A 23619-nucleotide genomic window follows, 5' to 3' on the forward strand; every position below is an offset into this window, starting at 1 on the left:
ACTGACTCACATAACATTTCTTTTGGTACGTCTATTTAAAGAAAGTCATAAAGGAGAAAATCACAGCATGGCAGCTATGTTAATGACTGATGAAAAAAAATAAAGTAAAAGACATTTTTTTGGTACACAGTTAACCCTTAAAACAACTAGATTAAATAGCTACGCTTGATAACAATATTTTGTAAATTTTTTCTAAAATGAATTCAAATACCCAAACTTGAAAACTACACTCCATAGCCATCACAATAAACAAGTAAATTATTCTAAGCTTTATTTAACAACTAACTGATCTTTCAAAAAAAAATCAGTTTTGGACACAAATACAGAAATTAAATACAAAAACTAGAAGTGTGCATGTCAGTGCCACTAAGAAGATACAAATACATGTGAACACTCACAAAACTACACACAGTTCTTTTCTCTCTGAAGAGACTAGAGAATAGAAACTATAGCTGTATCCCTTTACTGTTCCATTTGCCTCTCTGGAAAAAAAATATCTAGCCTCTTTGTTTCCTAACATGCAATGCCCAAACATAATAGTATGTGATTTTCCTGTGGGAACTATTTCCTTTTCTTAAATCACAGCATGAACCCAGAAGCCTCCCTTGTTCTTAACTTCCTATTTTGGCATAACAACAGTTCAAGGAAAAGGAACTCTGTGTCTTTCTTTCTCTCTTTCTCTCTTTCATTCTTTCTTTCTCCTCCTGAGGAAAAGGGGAACTGGCTTGAAGCTCTAAGAACTCAACGCATCATGACAATTGGAATTAGCACGTTGCTTTGGTGACCCCCTACCAGCTGCTGTCATTTGGAGTGTGAGTGCCGGAGAAACTACAATGGGTACAGGCATCCTCCTGAATAAAAAAGAGAACATTATAAACGAAACACATTAATTGGCCATAATGTAAAATCAATAAAAATAAACGAGCTGGGAACCAAAGCAGATGGACCCTGGTAGCTTGTCTCTTTCTTCACCAGAGTTTTTCTGTTTAAAAACATCTGGAGGGGTGCCTGGGTGGCTCAGTCAGTTAAGCATCTGACTTCAGCTCAGGTCACGATCTCGCGGTCCATGAGTTCGAGCCCCCCGTCGGGCTCTGTGCTGACAGCTCGGAGCCTGGAGCCTGTTTCAGATTCTGTGTCTCCCTCTCTCTCTGCCCCTCCCCCATTCATGCTCTGTCTCTCTCTGTCTCAAAAATAAATAAACGTTAAAAAAAGTAAAAAAAAATTAAAACCATCTGGAGAAACGTAATGATGAAGTGAGTGAGCATGACTCTCCTGGTCACGAAACAAATACTAGTGTCTGTTCACCATTTTGGAAAACACTCACTAAGCTAAGACAGGACCGACTTACATAACATGCTTTAAATTTGTCTGAGATAAAGAGTGCCAGGTGAAAACTTAGGTTCAGGTGGCAGTCACGGTGATAGGTGTTACTAGTGTGGAGTCAATAAAAATTATTGTTTGAGCCATTAATAGCTTAGTACTTTGTCATTTTGTATAATAATTTCCCACATCACATAAAATTGCTTTGAAGCCTGTGATCAAATATTGTCCTATTGGAAAAATCTCTGACATCTATATTTTCTTGATAAGGTCCATTTTGTATCAAACACAAACTTTATTTGGAAAACATAAGATGTAAGATGGTCCTTTTTATGTGTTGTGATTGGAAGCACTTAATACATAGCATGAAGAAACCAGAATCACAGAACAGCAGAAATAGGTTTTATTTTCAGACAGAAATAATAATGCCCATAATTTCTGCTTGCTGGCAATTATAAGTAGAAAAAATTTGGCTCTCTATTGATCATTTCAATGGAACACAAACTAATGGTTACACTATTCATATACTGTCAAGAAACAGGCCTTTTGTAAGCAACATCTTTTTCATTCTTACTATGTCCCCCAAATATGAACTAGGTATTAGCTGGAAATCTCATCCTACATTACGCAGATGGTAAATGTTTCTCCAGAAAACCACCAGTTTCATGTAAATTGCTCTCAAGTGTCCAGGTGCTTAAAGTTATTATTGGTAACATAATCAATGATTGGCATATAAAGATGTGTTTTGTGCCTCATTTCTTTTTTATTTTATTTAAAAACATTTTTAATGTTTATTTATTTTTGAGAAAATGTGAGAGAGTGTAAGCAGCAGAAGGGCAGACGGAGGGAGATGCGGAATCTGAAGCAGGCTCCAGGCCCTGAGCTGTCAGCCCAGAGCCCGATGTAGGGCTCAAACTCACAAACCATGAGATCATGACCCGAGCAGAAGTCGGATGCTTAACCGACTGAGCCACTCAGGCACCCTGTGCCTCATTTCTTTTAAAAAAAAGACATCTACTTTTTAAAAAATGTTTATTTATTTTTGAGAGAGAGAGAGAGCACAAGTGGGGGAAGGACAGAGAGAGAGGGAGACAGAATCCAAAACAGACTCCCAGGCTCTGAGCTGCCAGCACAGAGCCCAATGCAGGGCTGGAACCCACGAACTGCGAGATCATGACTTGAGCTGAAGTCGGACACTTAACTGACTGAGCCACCCAGGTGACTCACATCTACTTTTTTCAATAACGATTTTATATATTCATGCATGGAGGCATAAAGAGACAAAACACCATCATTTGTGTTTCTCATTACTGCTTCAACATGCTTATATGTAATGGCAAGATGTAGAATATATTCAAATCTGCTTGTGTGATTATGATCCTGGAATCATTATTTTAAGAAAGTCTGTTGGCTTTTACTCATTGAGGTTTTTGCTATCACTTTGTCTGTTACTAGATTGAGGTGTAGGTAAAAATCAGAATTTCCTAATCCTTTATACCCTAAACTCTTGAGTTTAGCTCTGATAGAAATACAGGCAGCTAGTGACCCAACTTCATTGTAGATAGAGGCCTACAGAGACAGGTTAACAATAGCAATGGTGAGACAGAGCAGACTTGCAGGGCCTGGGCTTTGTACTATACCTTTACCTGGACCAGGGTAGCCATGGTTGGGCACTGACTCAACAGAAAACCTGCAAGCTGTCTCCTCTGCAGTATGTGGCACAGACCCACTATGATGTAGTGATGGGTCTCTATTCATGAGAGGAGGTCTGGATAGGGAATCTAGCAAAAGATGAGTGTGGTCTTAAAAAGCACAAAGGCTAAGTCTGCCAGGAAATTCTGTATCTTGGCATTTATCCTCAAAGGGTATACAGTCCGTCTGCATGAGGTGAATTTTGACATTTGTTCACAGACTGACTCCAGCCTCAAGGGGCATTAATAAGAACAAGGAATGGTCTGGCTCTAGAAAAAAAAAATGCTATGGGCAATGACAAAGATAATTGTCCAGACAAAAGAAATAAGGCAGAAGCCACTTCACTAAACTGGGGTTGAAGGTCAGAGCTGGTATGGCAAATGTGAGTTGCCAGAGGAGTGAGCTGAAACTTCTTGAATCCACTCCGTTTTCCACCTCTTGGTTCAGACTGGACCAGGAAGTTACAGGTACAATCAAATGACTCGATCTCTGGAAAGAGTCTGGAAGTCTCAGAAATATGCTCAGAAGTACCCTGATGGTGAAAAAGAAAAGATTTTCACCAACTACTCTGCAAGCAACTGTCTTGTGTTCATTTGATACCTTAATTGGATTTTCTCATAGACTATACAAGTTTCACTTCAGAGGAAGTATTAATGGCAGACAAGTCCTTCAGTAAGTTTCTTAGCACCTACTTTATGCAAAACCAAATTTCCATTAGCCACAAGGAAAGGATAATTAAGAGGAAAAGCAAATGAAAGCATCTCTGCCCTCCAGAAATTTAAAATCTAATACTTATGAAGAAAGCAGTACTGCATGTAGTGGAAGCTGAGAGCTAATAACAGATGTTAGATGCTGGAGCTGAAAATTTCTTACTTTATCGGAAATAATAGCTTCAGAGCCATAATATCAGAAAGATCATCCAGCCCTTGGCTCTAAGAACCCACCCAACACCAACATACAATACGACAAGCCATATTTCAATGTAGTGATGTTCCTAAACTATTGCAAAAATAGTTCCTAAACTATTGTAAAAATAAGAAACCGACCAATGAATGAGAAGGAAAAAGTAAAGGAAGCCAAAAGTGGGGAAGTAGAGAAACTAAGATCAGACCTATGAGAAGCGTAGGAAATTGCTCTCTACACAGCCTGCAGAAGAACCACAGAGGATTGGGTGAGGATGTAAGGATAATTGCCCCCAGGGTAATTCCATTATACTAAGGGAAATATGTTTCCAGATTCTTACTCCTTGTTCTCATGTTTTGTCTTAATCACTAAGTAAGTGTGCCTGCTATTTCAGTATTTTACCAAAGCAGTTATCTAGATCTATCTCATTTTGATTTTGAACATTTTCTCAAATGATCCAGCTTTCTTTTTCTAAACTGAATGTGTCACAGAAACCTATAAATTGCAGTAATAAAAATGAAGTTTTATGATTTTTTCCCTAAGCTATTAAAAATATTCAGCATTAGATTCTTATCTAAGTCAAGAGAGAAATAAAGTAACTTAAGAGGATGGCATGGTTTCTTAGAGTCAAAAGTGAAGGAGGAGCTCATGAAACTCATTGTTTAACTAGCAAGGCTAGGACGGATTGATTCCTTTTTTTTTGTTTTTTACGTTTATTTTTTATTTTTTGAGAGAGAGTGTGCATGCCAGTGGGGGAGGGGCAGAGAAAGAGACAGGACAGAGGATCCAAGGTGGGCTCTGTGCTGACAGCAAAAATCTCGATGTGGGGTTCAAACCCACAAACTATGAAACCATGACCTCAGCCGAAGTCAGCTGCTTAACTGCTGAGCCAGCCAGGTGCCTCAGAAGGATTGATTTCTAACTTCTAAACCACGATATATACAAATAAAGTGCTACATACTAACTAGGTCGTAAAAAAAAAATCTCAAAGAATAATTTTAGAGCCACATAAATAAAAAAAAATAATGATTTCTCCTAAGAGAGAAAATGAGTGAGTGAATAAAAGCCTTTAGCCCATCTTAAAAATCCTTAATAACATAGTATGACATACCAGAAAACAATGAATTGGCCACACAAAAGACAACACATTCATCAGCCAGAGACAATAAAGTTCCCACCATGTGTTTAATATAGGGTCTCATGGTCACGATGTTTATGATTTCTCTTTTGGCATCTTCTAGAGGTGGGAGTGGTAAATGTTGCCGAAATTTAAGAAATTGCATCCAACTTAACACTGAGAAGGTTCCATTGCTGAATTAAGATAGAGAAACCTGAATTCACCTTCATCTTTTTTTACTGGAATAATTAGTTGATAGTGGCCAGAAACACCAAGTTACACAAAGATACTAGAGTCCACCTACACTGCTAGGCATGACTAGGAATTCTCACATATCAAGTACATCATATAGCTATTTTTTAGTGGTAAATTGCACTCACAAAACAGTAACAGAGTTTTCAGAACAGAAAAGTGTATATCATGTATATATGGTCTTTGTTGAAAATAGAGAAGGTAACTATAAAAGAAAATTAGAAATTCATAATTTGACACATAATTCTACATAATTGAAAATGTTCTTAAATTAAAAAATACATATGTAAAACAACTGTTATTAAAATTATCATGTGGTTTTTATCAAACCCTTTGGAAACATTTAAGCACTGGTATGTATACTTTATTTTAAAAACAAAATTTTAAATTTGGCTACATATGTATTGGTGCATTAACTAAATGCTCATATTACTATATTCTAAATTTGTGTCTTTTTGGATCCAATATATATATATCTTTTTTAATTTAAACTTACCCAAATTAACAAATTTACATGTGTGGTGATTCAGTGGTGTCTTAAAGTATGTTAAATACTAGACTATATGTTAAGATTTGTCTTAATTTTTACCCACTGTACAAATAAACAAAGAAGGCTTGTCTCTCAGAAGGCTTACATCCAAAGGGACTGTGACTATGAAGTGTATGTTTTCAAGTCATGCTTTGTTCAGAGCTCTAAGAGACTGTGATCTTGTAAAGGAGTGACAGGCAGATATCTGAGGGCAGATGACTGATGATTTTAATTAATATAACCAAACATTCATCAAAATCAAATGCTTCAAAGTGGTCATCTTGTAGGCATTAAATACTCATTTCAGTGATGCTACCATTGCTGAAACCAGTATTGGATGTTCTCTTGATAATTGCCTTTAGAGGCTACTGCCCACCCCTTTGAACATTTTTCATAATGGAAAATCTTTCTCCAATAAAAGAAGACTGACTTTGGGAAACTTATATGGAGTCAAGTGTGGTAAACATAGATATCTATACCTTGGGTTTAAACGTGCAATCTCACTATTAAGAATATATGAGAAATATATAAGAATATATAAGAATAGGGGCGCCTGGGTGGCGCAGTCGGTTAAGCGTCCGACTTCAGCCAGGTCACGATCTTGCGGTCCGTGAGTTCGAGCCCCGCGTCAGGCTCTGGGCTGATGGCTCGGAGCCTGGAGCCTGTTTCCGATTCTGTGTCTCCCTCTCTCTCTGCCCCTCCCCCGTTCATGCCCTGTCTCTCTCTGTCCCAAAAATAAATAAAAAAACGTTGAAAAAAAAATTAAAAAAAAAAAAAAAAAAGAATATATAAGAATATTTTTCTAGTAGCTGATAGTCGAACAATTCCAAAAGAAGTGTTTGATAAATGGTTTGAGCAATGGGGAGTGGGGAGGGTACTGGCTTACATGAAACATGTATATAGACTCTCGGGGTAGCTGCTGTAAAGACCTGCCAAATGTCTCCTTGGATCATAATAGTCATACTTGGTAAGAAGAGACAAAACAAGAGTTTTGCTGACTGACTTTCCAAAGAAACCTCCCGATGGGACCTGGGACTTAAACATTTAGCCTGAAAGTAAGGAGACTTGACTTTGCTTCTTAGATTTGCCCTCGAAGGAGTTTGGCTTCTAAGCATTGTCTTTACAGATGTTTCCAAGTTCCCTATGCTGAATGAGAAAATTAATGCATGTACTTTGTGAATATGCGCTGAGCATGGACTGGAAGGCCTCTGTCAGGTCAAAAGAAAGCCTTTAGCTTCTATATGCAAACATCTCTTGGCTATCCTGCTGAAATTGAAGAAAGTGCTAGTGATAGTATTTTCACCCCCAATAGATCGAAAGAAAACTATAGCAGAGTCCATCCAAATACCTTTATGTGAAAGCTCCAGGAAAAAAAAGGCATGCAATCTTATAGTTTTACAAAGTTCTGTGTGAAAAATACTATATAATTTCCTGTCCTGGGAAATTAAATTTACTTGAGTTTTTCAGTAATCAAATATAGAGAAAATTTAAGATCCTGAAAGGGAAGAATCTTCATGTGTAGAAAGCACTGTCAGGTACTTACCCACTTCAGAAACGACAGCTGAAACATTTGGACAAAATTCATTCCACTGAATCTACCACAAATAAACATCACCATGAGTTAGATGTGTCTGAAACAAAAAATAATTAAAAGGTCCCTACCAACTTAATTTTAAAAATCCAATGTCTATTTCATTGAGCTGTTCTTTCTCATAGTAACAATGTTGTTCAACTTAAGTGAAAATTAGCTCTGCTACCCTTCCCCAATAATAAAGTGAGTATGACACTTCTCACTAGGAAAAATATATCGTATTTGACCCAACAGAAGAAACTGTTTTGCAGGGTATGTGCTGCAGCATTTAGGATATTTTCAGCACAGTTATTCTTTTAAACAATTTATTCAATTTTTGCTGTACGTCAGGTGCATGGGACTATTTGAGGTAATGTTTTTGTAAGGTAGAAGGGAGTACTGTTTTGTCTATACATCAATATAATCCTGGCTTTAGGAGAATCTTTAGAAGGTATATGAAAAAATCTCTTTATTTTTCTCTGACACTTCGATAAATATTTTAGAAAAAAAAGTATATGTGATCCTGCATAAAAGAGTAAAATGGTATGAAATAGTCTTCTTTCTGTGTTCTTAACAGTTAAAAAGAACTTAAGCAAAATATGTGGCACATTTCTTTTTTTAGCTACAGTTCTAATACAGATTGAAATAATTTTACAGTACTGTTAAAACTGTTAAATAAGTTATTTTTGGGGGGCATAGTCTTTGCAATCTTGCTTGCAATCTTTAAATGTGATGGAAGAGAAAAAACTCAGGAAAGGTACCTCTAAAAAATGACAATACGAATTTTTTGCAAGCTAAATATTATCAGTATTATCACTATTTGTCACATATGGAGAGTACTGAACAAAATTTTGGTAATTTTCTTATTATAATGATTTATTATTAAATAGAATTGTTTCAGTGTAATTTTCCCAGACAACTTAAAGAAGAGTTAAAATTATGGCATTAAAAAAATGGAAAATAAAAAGGTACTTTACGAGCATTTAAAAAGTCCTATTATTGCAACTTAAATGGTCAGTTATTTTACCTTCTAGCGACTTGCCTATGATAGAGGGCACTCTAAGATTGCTAACTGATGACTGAATTAAAACTTTATTGTACATTAAAAGAATAATTCTCAGGTTTCTTTTAGGAAATAGAAATCAGCAAAGGAACTGAACTAATCAGTATAACACAGGCAACACTCACTTGAAGAAAATCAAATCTAATGGAAATAATATTAGCAACAGATTTTGTCATATAATTATCTGTATCAGTTACCACATGGAACTTCAAAGTTTTTAAACTGGCTTACAGCATTTATAACAATGTATACACACCATAATGCTTTAAAAAGAGACTATGGTCCATTTCATAGCTTGGCAACTTTTTTGTTTGTTAACTATTCTTTTAAAAAATGTTTTAAAATACTCATTAGACATATTGATTTCAAAGTGTTAGGCATACTAAATACTTTAATTTTTTTTATTTAGAGTATAGCCTTAGAAAGGTGTAGAAATAAAAATAGGAAAATAAAATTTATGAATTATAATATTTGATGCCAAATGTTTAAACATTTTAAAAGAATGTAATGCCTAATTTCAAAGTTTAAGCTAACTAATCCAGGGGACTCCAGAAATGGAAAATACTGATTAGCAATAAGAAGTTTGAGTAAATTTTAAATCATTCAATAAAAATTTAATTTATAAACGCAAATTAAAATTTTGCAAATTGTGTGAAAAGAAACAAAAATTTGCCTAAAACAAATTAATTTCATACCGTTCTCATTTTCTATGGTTATTGTACCAAATTAAAATTTAAAATTCCTGTGTTTATTTTGGAAATCCATAATTCAGAGGTGATTTTAACAAAATAAAAACCTTTGCATAAATTCCTAAGTTTTATTTTTAAAGGAAATGTTATTAATGCTTTATTTCAAATAGTTACTACTGTTATTATCCATCAACTAGAAAAGAATTCACCAAAATAAATTTGTTTTTAAATTTGTTTTCATTTTGCACAAACCTTGATTTCTAGTCTTCTAAGACAATGATAGTTACTAGCGATATTTTTTTCAGATGTCATTTTCATGGCATATGATGCTGTTTCTACAAATAATTATTTCTCTTGAATAGGAAATTACTCATCTTTGACAGCACACTAACAATTTCAGTATCTAGTGCTTTTAACTATGATTTTCAATAGCAATACTAGCTGCCTTTTTCCTAACCGTGTAACTACTATTTCCAGCACAAAAAAGTTGCCTTTACGCCTGCATATTTTCTCTCTCCCCTTCCCTCCCTTCCCTACACCCTCTTCTCTTCTCTCCCCTCCCCTCCTTTCCTCTCCCCTCCTCTTCTGTCTACTCCTTCTCCCTCCCCCTCTCCCTCTTCTTCTTCACTCCCTCTCCCTCTCCTCTCACTCTCCTCTCCTTTTCCTCTCCTTTCCTTTTATTCTTCTTTTCTTTTCTTTTCTTTTCTTTTCTTTTCTTTTCTTTTCTTTCTTTCTTTTCTTCTTTCTTTCTTTCTTTCTTTCGTTGAAGTTATTGAATCAAGTAGCTGTCTAGAAGGAGCAAATGTTATTACCCATAGTCAACTGGCAAGACAAATGAAAATCTTTATCACAGGAGAAGTCATTAAAGCAAGCAGATTTACGTAGAATAAGGCCTGAGAACAAGGAGAAGTTGTCGGAGTCTAGCACATAAGCTTAATTCTTGTTTAGTAGTTTTTGGTGAAATGTCTTTACTTTCTGAAATGCACTATGCTGATTAAAAAAAAAAAAGCTGACAGTTAATTAGCACAGAGTCTTATTGCAGAAGTCTCCTCTAAAGCAGACATATTCAACTTATACTGAGGTGATTGTCATAAAGGGGTTGTTTGCTGTGGCGCTCACAGATGGCAGAAAAGACAGCCCAGGAACGCAAACAGCCTGATAATCACGATAGCCTTAAAATATGGGTGAGTTTTCAACTCTGATCCTGGCAGCAGCCTCTTTTCAAATATCTTGGGTTGTTATGTCCAAGTGGTTTACTTTAAAGCAGCCTTGTCATCAAAGGGGTCCCAGAGTCAAGAATAATTATGATAATTACTCAGAATTGCACCCCCCCAATAATCATAATAATAATCCTGAATCTTAACCAAGTATAACATTGTTTGTGCAATACACTACTACATTAAAAAAGATGAAGTGCTCGACAACTACGATCTATTCTTGACTGACAAAGCTGCTGTAATTGTATGACTTTCTGGGATAATGGTTTAAACAAAAGTAAATAGTAAAAAAAACAACAACAAAAAAAAACAAAACCAAAAGCCCCCCCCCCCCCCAAAGGATTGGAGAGCTTAGCTGTGTTTAGTGCCCATTGATGAAAGCAGTGTTCTGTGATCCATGCTGCTATTGTTGGTTTTAGTTTAGCTCCCTCTCAATCAATATCTAACAGGGCATGATTTAATAAGGTTTTATAATCTCCAAAAATGGTGGGGGAGGGTGGTTGTGGTATTGTCATTCATCAAAGGGGGCCTTTCAGGTTTCTTTGCTTTCACCTGCTGGGACCCATTTGGTCTCTTTCAAAGAGAATGCAATGACAAAATGAATGAGAAATGCTAGAATAAGAGTCCCTTATTCTACCCAATAGTATAATCAATGGGTACTTGTAATCCCTATTGTACCTCACAGAGGTAGTTGTAAGACAATTAAATCTCGCTTCTCAGGCAAATGATTTTGGTAGTTAACCTGAAACAGCCAACAATATTGAGGAGAATGAATGCATCTGAAGCAATGATGTAATGGGATACTGCCTGGCCAGGAAAGCATGCATGTGCATTGACGTGTGTATGTGTGTATATGCACATTTACCTCAATCCTCCATGAACACAGTCTTCATGGTTCATAGTCCCTTAAATAGTACATGGGTAAGTGGAAAAGATTTGAAACAATTTCCCACTCTGTTTTGTAATTTTTATTTTAAACGAACATGAAAATATTCTTATTTTTACAGCACGAGACACTCTAAACTGTAGTTTTATAAACAGAAAACATTTACATAGTTAACATCAGTTTGATGTGACAACCAATTTAGTTTTAATTTCATTTGCATCAGCTAAATTCAATTTCTTCTTCCCTCCTTACTGAGTCGCTTGAATGTCAAAAGGAGGCTTGTAGTCTTTGGAAGACACGTGCACTCATTTCAGTGTGCATTATTTGTTCGCCTTCAGTTGTGTGCACTTCATAGTCTATTTCAAGTATTGTCTATCAAGAGATCCTAGAGTTTGCCCTGTTTAGGAAGGAATAAAAATGGAACCCGCGATAAAATTTATAGCACACACAAACCTGTTAGGATTTGTGAAGAAAAATTGTACCATTGTTGAGAAGCCTTACACTTACTGGTAAATATTAAATATGAAATAAAGGGGGCCAAGAGATTGTTATATAAGATACACAAAGATGCATTTTAGTTCACAATAATTTAAAAATTAAAGGGCCCTTACTTTAGTGTATAATTTAAATATACTCTTTTGATTTCCTTTATGTCTCATTTATGTTGAAAATGCCCATATTCCTTTATCAAAGTTCTCTGAGAAACCTCAGTGTTATTATTTACAGTAACTCCCCAACTTTATTCTTGAGGCAAAAATCTTAAATTTAGTTAACCCACAAACATGTAATAAACATACTTTTATCTCTAGAGGTACACGTTTTCTTTTTTCTTCTCCATTTATGGGTTTTTTTTATAAAGAGCTATTGATTTGGGTGCTGTGTACCCCCAAATATATTGACCTAGATACTCACATATTCACAGATGTGCCCTCTGCACGCAGTGCATATGTATTTTCATTGAGTTATGCAGAATTGTAGCTACCTTATATGTAAATAAAAGAGCTCTTCATCGAACCTTTTACACACAGTTCTTTCAATTATCTTTGAATATTGAAAAGTAACACTTGGAGAACGAGAAATGTTGTCCTGTGTGACTTCCAAGGCAGAAATATTTAGTATCAGAATTCTACATACTTGTAGATTATTTTTTAAATTTGTTATTTTGCTATGTTTAGATCATAGAAGAATAAAGAAATCCACTAGAAACAGAAATTGACCTGAATAAAACAATGTATTCTCTCGTAATGCTGAGTTTAGAGAAGAGTGAGACACCCGACTCCTCGGGATATTTCCAAATGAGCCTAGCTAATTGGGGTAACCCAAGCCAATGGCCGTTTGAAAGAGTTGAGGTCAGGTGTTTTATTACTGGGATAGTATTCAAAAAAATGACTGTCAGGGGTGAGCGAAGAATTATGTCAAGAGCATTCAGCATTACTGCCACTAAAGAGAGAGGAGGGGGAAAACATTGTGAAGAAAAACATGTCATTTTCTAAATGAGCTAGGGGAGGAGGATAGGGCAATAATGTGGCCCTCAGCTGTTGGTTTATTAGGTTTCCATTCCCATGATCCACATCTGCGTTAGGCAAAAATAGTTTTACTTTTAATACACTTGTGCTCGACCACTTTGCTGTCTTGCTGAGTAAAAAATAGCTGTGAAAACCATGCAGATGAGGTTTGTTCTTTGTGGTTGTTTGTTTCCCCATCTCCTATACTATTTTCCTGGTTCTATAGCCTATCTTAGCATTGTTGTCTGATTTGCCATGGAACAGTGAACATTGCTTTTCCTAGCCAAATCATCCAGTGTTAAATGGTATGTGATACAGATCAATAGGGCATCTACAGCTGTACAAAAAGGGCAATGTTGTTTCTATTAACAATTTTGAAAGAGAGTGTGGACTGGTGGTTAAAGGATTAAATTGGGTATTGAGGTTTTTGATGTCTTGAATTCTAATTCTACCTAAGCCATTGGATGCCTGGTGAAGTTATTAGCAAGTATTTTCATTTCTCTCTCTCTCTTTCTGGAAAGTGGCAAAAGTGGTTGCAACAATATATCCACATGTTATATACTTGGCCTCTCGTGTGATCATTCAATAAACACTGGGGATTTGGAGAACTGATAACAAAAACTGGAAAACATCTTGGTGACTTCAAAATGTATCTCAAATTTCTACCGGGTTAATTTCTCATATTCTTTTCCACATGATGTTTCTATGCTTCCGGCTGTTTTTCTATTTCGTCTGAGCCCACTCAGCTGCAGCTTTACATTTATGCATTTGGGGTTTCAGTCAAACTGGGGCAAAGGTTTGTGTGGGCCTGGTTACCTTCAGTCTTCTTCAGGATCAGGGTGTGTTTTTATTTCATGTGAGCCTCTTCTTGGTGGCATTTTAACATGGAAAATAACTGAAAAAGCAGTTGGCATTTGTTGCTATCGCCAATGCCAGGTGCAAATGGTCATTCATAAAGATTGGCAGCACACGTCCCCCTTTATTTCAGTTTGGAGTAGAGGTCTGTTTGAGTGTATGTGTGCACACCTGTCTATATATGAGAGAGAAAGACATAGAGACCGAGGCAGAGAAAAGTGTTTTACGAAGTTGTACGTTGTTAACTCAAGTGAACCACTGGCAGAATGATAGGCCTTCATACTGTATTTCCTGCTTAGATTTCTAGATTCCAGTTGAACTGAACCTTTTCTTCCTTCATCTCCCTTTCACTCTCTCTTTCTCTCTTTCTGTCTCTTTCCCTCTCTCTCTCTCTCATTCTGTTCCCTCCCCAGTTCATCTCAGAATGTTACATGTTTTGTAAACAATTCATTCAGGCAGCAAATCAGAAAAGGAGCAAAGTGACATACTAGTCTTGGTGTAAACAAATAGAGGGGCCCAACATTATTCAACTATCTGTGGTTTTGTTTTGCTTTGTTTTATTTGTTGACTATTGTACTCAGTAGAAGTGGAAACATAGCTGAAAACTGATGAAAAGCTAAAAGTTATGAAGCTGATGGAGGTTGTGCTCTTACTCTGGGCTTGAACTACTCGACCTCAGTCACAGATTAAATACTTAGGGCAGTGCATTGTGGGAAGACACTGTGAAAGCACTTGGGAAATTAGAATTAATGTATCGATAAAGTAGTTGCCTTGATTTTTAGGATAGATGACTTAATCACTTGCGCTTCTGTGAAGGAAGTAAATGAAATAGCCAGCAAATTAATAGCATTCTTTCTCCAAATCAATGGTGAATTCTTAATAATTTCTTCTATATTTTGCATATTAAAGAGATAGGAGTTTTAGTCACCTCAAGAGGCTTTAGTGTTTTCTATGGCCTATATGCTTCTGGCCTTGAAAATTTTTTTTCCCAATTTCTTCCAACTTAAGATTTTTATTTTAAAAATGTAATTCAAATCTAAGATACTTCAAACCAACAAAAGTGTAATTCTGTGTGTGTGTGTGTCTGTGTGTGTGTGTGTATTCTTAAAGGAGGATATTTATTTTATTAACAGCTTCCACATTGTTAGTGAGTCCCCTTTACTTTTTCTTAAAAATATACAATGACTCTGTAGAATCTTGACCACAAGATGAAATAAAAAAATTACTAAGGAAGAGAAGTTTAGGAGCTTATTTCTACATAATCACTGTCTTCTGTTAATATGTGCTATTTATTGTCAAAAGGGGAATGTGATATTTAATTAACTGGTTGGCCAAATAAGCCACCCAATATTAGAGGAAAAAAGCCTGTCTCAAAACAAAACAAAACAAAACAAAATAACACCCCCCCCACAAGAAATGAACAGAAACATAGTTTTTTAATGAGATTTTGATCAATAGATTTTCTTTTATATTTTATAAATACTAATATTACTGGCAATCAATTGACAAATGAGAATACAATGCATTACTAATCATTTCAAATACTGGTTGAATCTGCTTGGTGTGACCCCAAATATAATTTAAATGTGGGTTTTTCTGCTTGACCTAGCATATCTACGAAATCATTAAGAAAACACTTTTCCATAGGTTGTGTTTGCATAAAATGATATTGCAAGTTTTATCAACCTCTTTGAATATATGAATATAGAAAGAATACAATAAAACATTAATCTGCATTGCTTCTAGCTACCACACCTCTTCCAACCCTCTACCACACTTGAAAGTATCTTCAGTCTTCCATTTTGTGTAAGTAGTTTACTCATTTATCCACAAGGAGTCCAAATTTTAAAAAGGATTTTTAAAAAAGGTTTTCATTGAAATAATGAACTGCAATACTTAGGGAGGCAATGTCCTTCTCACAACCAGTGAAAAGCTATTATTTTTCAACACGTAATCAAACAGAACTGAATAGGCAGTTTCTATAGCACATATATACCCTCCCAGGTGGATTTTCAAGCATAAAGCGACTTTATGCTTCAGTGGTGTGGAAGAGTTAGATGCCACAAAAAAAGTTAGTGGTCATTCACAATCAGTTGAAGTCATAATTCTAGAAAGGGTTTTAGCTTGGTATATAAAATCACTCACTTTAAAAGTATTAACCCATTAGTCTGTATTATATCCCTTATGACCAATTGTGAATTACATAGAATGTCTAAGTAAATCAGTTGTGCACACAAGGTTCCGGTTTCAGGATATCTTATATCTATCTCTATCATCTATTATCTGTCTGTTTTATAGCAACTCATTGTATACAAATAATGAAGATTTTTAAGTGATACCAAAAATCAGAGCCATAATTAAAGCATGACTCACAGGACTTATTCCATGGATCTATTAATATGACAAATTAACTTATGTTCCCATAAACCAGAACTACACAGGGTAAGAACAAGATGTAACATTGCCTATGAAGCAATTTTTGCCAAGTTGTCCATTTGGTCTCCAGTATTTGTATTTTAAAGAGGTATGATCACGTTTTATTGAATCCTTGTTTTTCTAAATAGTTCAAGTGAATGTCCTTATAAAATCTCTATTGTTTATCAATTTATTTAAATCAGGGCTAAGAAGATTACTTGAAAAATGATAATCTTGCTCTGAGACATTATACAAAGGAAAAAAAAACTTTCGAAAGGTGGCACAAAACTTAAAAAAAAACACTTTTAGAAATCTTTGACTTTGAATTGTATAATATGTAAAAACTGTAAAACCCATTATATGTATAAACATAGTTATATCAGTAGCATACAAAATAAATTATGCAGTTCAGTTTGCCAATGTGTAATATAATTTTTGATCCTATGTAAATTTGCTATAAGAGGTTTTAGAAGGACTCTTTTAAAATATACCCCAAACTACAACAGATTTGTCATTCATGCACTGCTGAGCATAGAGGCCTAATTTTACCTTTTTGCTATTGTTTTAAAGTAAAGCACTTATCCAAAAGATCAAAACAGCTTTTACAATGGACATTTGTGAAGAGAGACGGTGATAAAATCTGCAGGAATATGGTAATTGTTCCTGTCGTGGAGGCACAGGGAGGTATCTGCCTTCTACATATATTGGAAAGCTGGAAATACACCCAACATAAAAGTATATCTCAAAGTTTGGAGGGTAGATTAGAAGGTGCCTAGTGATCAGGCAGAAACATTAAATGAAGCAAAAACATTGCATTTGAAAAGCAAGAACAAAGACATTTCCTTTTGCTTTGCTGGTGAAGAATATTAAAAGAGGACAACTGCCATTCTGAAAGCAGTTTTAAATCCGGCTTTTCATATTACAGTCCTTAATGAGAGATCCCACAATATCAGATGAAGAAAGACAAAGAGAATTTTTGATGAAACAAAAAAAATCAGGGGAATGAGAGAGATGACTGAGAATATGCAAACTTTGTCTGCAGTTGTTTGAGCACAGGCAAAATGCTGAAGGGACTTCTCTTTCCCTCTAACTACCTATTAAGGAAGGCTGCATAACAAATAGCAGACTATCCCCTGAAGAACTGAAAGGTAAAGTTCTCAGGAAGCCCCAGTAAATACTGAAATGATTTTTACTATTCCAAATTTAATTCGGCATTTTCTGAGTGTGTGGGGGGGGAGGGTGGAATACCCCCTTTGTGTCCTGAGAAGTGTCATGCGACACAGAAAGATTTCTCTGAAAGAGAATGCATCTTACTTGACTAAACATTGAACTCTTAGCAGGAGAATAAACGCCTCAGTGTTGCAAGCGGCAGTGTGGCCAAGCAGGCGCAATGCAGTGCTCTCATGCCATCTAGTGGCTGTGTGAGAAGTCTCCCGAAGACCTCGTCTCAGGGAACCAATTCGTGTCTGTACCGATTCGCGTCTGTGTTTAGATAGTGTCTACAAGGCAAATAAGAGAGGAATGATCATAATTATTCAGACAACTCAGTAAAAAAGGCGTTTTTTTGCTTGAAAAACATAAAGACTTTAGGTTAAAGAATCCCAGAAGTTGAAACAACCTAGCTTTAAATTTGGGGTGCCATTTTGGCTTGAGTGGAAATAGTTCAAAAATTAGGGTTCTTTTTTCCTTTCCTTTTCCTTTACATTCTATTTTATTACATTCTTTATCGACAACTTCCCTTTAAAATTCCTATTTTGGAATTTTAAAATTTCAGTTTTTCAAAGACCTAGAGATTATGTGTGTGTGTGTGTGTGTGTGTGTGTGTGTGTGTCTGTGCATGTGTGCTTCTATCAGGCTCCCCACACCCCTCCACCCCCCATAAAAAGTCCTCTTCAGCACTCTAATACTGACATAATCTAAGGTGATAAAATCAAAAAACCACCTTCTTGGAAACACCTAAAATAGTTATACTCTCTGACACTTTTTTCTTACCACTGCTCTGACGTGCTATCCTACAAGCAGTGCTTGGAACATCAGACTGTAAAGGTATAGTTTACCAGCTAAGGTATTTTTGTCACTCTCAGAAACACAACTTTCCATTGTCATCCTTGCAAAATGTCATTAAAATGTCCTTATCCACACTATTCATATGTATAGCGAGTGCCCATGAACTTTCTTTAACAAGTCAGTCTTCAACTGATATCAACTGCCCTTAACCAAAATCACACATTTCTGTCTTTCCTGAGATTTATTCCATTGGCATAGGAATTCTCCCTTTTGATCCCACTGATTCACACATTTTAATATTATATTTATTGTACCTACAGATATAAACCATTCTGCTCTGGGAATATAGTTGCCTTCTTGTGTAATGTGAAAAGATTAGCTTTATAATATTTTCACCGATGAGGTATAGATGCCTTCTAATGATGCAAAGAAGCAGATTTCCATATTTCTGTAACAAGCATCAGTATAGTTTTAGACATGGATCAAAGATTAAGGTTTGTGAATAATCAATAAAGGGGGCTTTCAGTGTAAAAAGCTGTGGCATTGTATCTGTAAAATACAAATTTTTGAAGAACCTGTGGCCTAAAAATCATATTTTTTATTGTGGTTGGAGAGCAATAAGAAATACAGGTTGGAACTTTATTTGTATACATGGTGATCAATGGCTGATAAATATTTCCTATAAGATATCCCTACTTGAAAGGATTTAGTAAATGGATTTAGTTCTTTTGAAGAGGTGTGGAAACAACTTTTCATACATTTTACATAATATTGTTGTGGGAAAATAATTTTATTGGCTATTTTCCTTATTTTTGGCATATGTATTAAATATTCAAAAATTCAGTTATAAACAAACAAAATTAAATTTAACATTTTCTGATTGCTATGATGGATTTGCCTTAGTTGTGTTCTTTTTGAACATTTGTGTTTTCACCATTTAATTTAGATGAACAGATATTTTAAAGTAAGGATGTTCTTCTTAAAAGCTGCACCAAACAGAATGTTCTTTAATTTCTCCACTTTGTACTAAATTTTAATATAAATTTGCTTAAAGAAAGGTCAATCCATGTTTTCACTTTTGTCCTCATTTGTAGATTTTAAACAACTATGGTGGAAAATTTATGTCACACAAAATACTGAATATTTTCCCCCAATTGTTTTGCCTTACTTAGCAATGTTAAATCTTAAGCAAGAAATACTTACTGATATTTTATATCTATATGTGGATATATATATATATATATACACACACATACACACATATATGTGGATATATATATATATGTATATATAATTGTGCAACTGTTTCATGATTTTCCTAAAAGTGATTTTCTCATATAATTTCTTACCTGATTGATAATTTAAAAATTATATTCAATTTTTACTTTTTATTTTTTACTAATTATTACATATATACTTCAGTTTTATTTCCATATATAAAAAGAAACAACTTATAAAATTCTGAGAAATATTGGTTCAGTTTTTAATGTAATATTCTATAATAGTTTAATGCATACATATTTCAAATTCAGTAGTTTATCTATACTTTCCTATGTCAATAATATTACAAACCATAGAGCAGTGTCCCTTAAGACATTCAAATTACCCCCCCCAAAACTGGAAAGATAGAAACTTTTTTTTGGGTAACATACCAGTGCTTTTCTTCATTTCTTTTATGTAGATTCACATAATCAGAAAGGAAAAATAGGCTTTCAAAGAGTTTTGAATATGTGTCTCAATAAAAGGCTAGTTTTCTGGTAAAGATAAATTCAGGGCAACTACACGTATTCATTGTTTTAAAGAAGTGGGAAAAAAATCTCAGGGAGGTTTCATTTCAAAGAAAAAGGCATATGGGCATCACACACGTTGCTGTCTGAGGACAGTTCTGAATTTTGATGAGAACAAGAAGCTATAATTGGAGTGATAATCTTTTACACTGTTTTTAATTGTAATCAGTGCAGATGTTTGTAGCTTTATGATAGGAAAAATGGTGCTTTAAAATATGTATAGTCGATAAGTTTTTAGGCCACAGGCTGCTCAAGTTGGCTCATCCTAAAAGATGAATTTGATATTTAAAATTACTGAAAAGCAAGGAATCCACAAGTATTTAGAAAAAATCAACTGTTGGTGATGAATGTACGTGTTTTAATCTTACCAAACTTACATAGGTAATTTTCTTTCTTTGTATCATTTCTATAGAAAGTGAATAAACAAAGAAGCTCCATCTATAAAACTAGAGAAAAAGGGAATTTGAATTATGATTAAAATATTTTTGATACAGAAAATATTAAGATATTCATAATTTAACCTTGGTTTCTCCAAGGATAAAGTATTTGGCTCATTCTTTAGGTGTTACACTTGAATCCTGATGAAAACAATTCTGTGCATTTTGCATTTCTCTCTTTTTTCCCCTCTATTTTTATCTTAGTATGAATTTATCTGATATGTATAGATTTAGATTGATACAGATGTCTGAAATTTTTAGTGTCTATTCAGGTGCTTTTAATGGAATTAATGGAATTAATCGACTTTGGCATTTTATGTTATATACCCGAGGGAGAGTCTTTCTATATTTTCTGTAGGAATGATTTGTAATCTCATAAACACAAATCAAGGGGGCTCTTTCCTCCCTTTCATGTGTAGGAGTGTATTTGGTGTACAGAAATTTCCTAATGAATGTCCTTGCTCAGGTGTTCTCTACCTGATGCTGCACTTAGAGGCAGATATTCTGAATAGTCGATTCTTCTTACACTTTTTCTGGGCTATATTTTTCTTTGGGGCACACAGCTAGGCTGCAGCACTACCCCATTCTATCTGCTTCATAAGTGATGCAGAGGGTAGAAATGTGCCCCACACAGAAGCATCTGCTGTATTTAAAACAATACATGTGTTGAAGACTCAACAAGGCATTTTGAATCACAGTGAGCTTTAGAAATTAGCAGATTAATTTTCCACAAAAATCCTAGGGGAAATTTGTCTTTCTTTCTTTCTTTCTTTCTTTCTTTTCTTTCTTGTATCAGAAGCACAGTAATTTAACCTATTACAAATATCTGATCATATTTTGTAGAAAAGTGAGTGTATATATGTTTTAGCTAAGATTCTGAGCTAATTTAGTTAATACCCAAATTAAGGACTACAGATAACAAAATATAAGTAATATATTTCTGCTTACAAGATTCTAGAATCCTAACTCAGGAAAGATGTCCTACCTTCATTACAATAGCAATTTAGAAATTGATTCATTCCCAGAGTGCTTGTGAATTTTATAAGGGAACTTACAATTGTTACATGACTAATAATGATAATTTTCATAATAATAGCTGTTACTTAATGCCATCTGCCATGACTCACATTTTATTTTTGCTCATCTTTAGAGCACTCTTACAAAATAGAAACTATTCGTATTTTACACACGAGGAACATGAAACTCAGAGAACTTGGTTGACTTGCCCATGATCACCAGGCTATCAAATGACACAATAAATTCAAATCCATGTCTGTTTCATTCTACCACATTTCTTTCCTCCATGCCATGATGATTACTAATATGAGTCAGAAACTGTCCGATGTTTCTCATATATATCATTATTTGATTATAGAGACTGCGACATTTCCTAAATGCTTCTTAAATTGAACTGAATATAGATTTGTAAATAGCAATAAAGTTACAATATTTGCTTTTCAGAAAAAGCAGACACAGAACTCTAATCAGATATGTCAGTTATCAAAGCACTATTCTTTGGTCAAAATGAAGGGTCATAATGCTAACAAACGATTTAATACAATATTAAAATCAACCCTGATGGATGAATTTGGTAATTATTCTTTTTTATATATTCTGTATCAGTACTCCATTTTATGGATTGTGGAATGGCACCATTTTTTCTTTGTTCATAACTGCTGCCTTTTATCTCATTTGCCTAGAGAGAGTCTTACACTTGGCTTATTCGTCTTACCTCTTCAAACATAAAACACAGTAGACCTAGCATGGCTTGTTAATCTCTGTCTTGCCTGGCCTTGTAGCTTTCTTCAAAGTTCAGTGTGAGATTCACCTCCAGGGAGTTTGTGGTGATTGATATCACTTGATCGAATGCCTTTCTGTCTTGGCACTGCTTGATGTTACTTTCTACCAGATCAGTTTTGTAGAATAAACTTATTTCATTTCATATATGTGTTTGATATTTTAAATTATATTCAAAGCCTTTACAGTGGAAGAAATGTTCATTTCTTACGTTTCTGTAACATCCTTCCAATGTACTCCATGGAATGCTCCAGAAAAAGAGATACCCTTTTCGAGAATTACAAGTGAGCCAGATGGATGCAGGTCATCAAGTCACTTCCCCAGAGTCTTAGGATAAGGAGCAGTGCTCAATTCTATCATATATGTTAAGAAGACGTTACATAAGATGAGGCCAAGACTAATTCTTCGAGAATATTATTTGCTAAACATTTTCTGGGATGGGGTGCCTGGGGGATTCACTCAGTTAAATGTTCAACTCTTGATTTCATCTCAGGTCATGATCTCACGGTTGTGAGACTGCACCCCACATCAGGCTCTGCACTGTCAGTGCAGAGCCTGCTTGGTATTCTCTGTCTCCCTCTGTCTCTGCTCCTCCTCTGCTTGAGCTCTGTCTCAAAATAAATAATTATTAATTACTAACTTCAAAAAAAAAAAAAACATTTTTAGGATGGTCCAGAGTCTATTAACCTTTCTCTGAGTACAGTTTTAAAAAAATGTTTTTTTTAACACTTATTTATTTTTGGGAGACAGAGAGAGACAGAAGATGAGTGGGGGAGAGGTAGAGAGAGAGAGAGTAGGAGACACAGAATCGGAAGCAGGCTCCAGGCTCTGAGCTGTCAGCACAGAGCCCAATGCGGGTCTCAAACCCATGAACCACAAGATTATGACCTGAGCTGAAGTCAGATTCTTAACTGACTGAGCTACCCAGACACCCCTTCTGGGTACAGTCTTATATCCATCTGAAAATATTTACTTAATCTTAACCATAGTTGATTAATGAACACATCGAATGAAAAGTTTTGTTGAAGTTACGCTATATTATAGATTTATTTATAGATTTATTCTTCCATCTATGAAATATTTTTAATAGTGTATCTAAGAGGAATTGTTCTTAATTCAGCCACACTGATTATGGTTGAATATCCTTAATTTTAAAAAGGTTTTTTGAAGCCGTATATTGGAAATAGCTGCACACATATGTACAAGTTACATGGGTCAAATAAGTAGGTATGGACCATTCAGTCCACCATTTAGTAATAAACTGGTAGCTTCTGGGTTAGATTCCATCCTCATATGTGCTTTGTTTGGCCTGCCCAGTTTCCAAAAATAAAAAAGGGGGGGTTAATTAAAAACCAGAGCATTTTGGGGCGCCTGGGTGGCTTAGTCGGTTGAGCGGCTGACTTTGGCTCAGGTCATGATCTCGCAGTCTGTGAGTTCGAGCCCCGCGTCGGGCTCTGTGCTGACAGCTTGGAGCCTGGAGCCTGTTTCGGATTCTGTGTCTCCCTCTCTCTGACCCTCCCCTGTTCATGCTCTGTCTCTCTCTGTCTCAAAAATAAATAAACGTTAAAAAAAATTAAA

The sequence above is a fragment of the Neofelis nebulosa genome, chromosome 1, assembly GCF_028018385.1.
Source record: "Neofelis nebulosa isolate mNeoNeb1 chromosome 1, mNeoNeb1.pri, whole genome shotgun sequence".
Taxonomy (NCBI): Eukaryota; Metazoa; Chordata; class Mammalia; order Carnivora; family Felidae; genus Neofelis; species Neofelis nebulosa.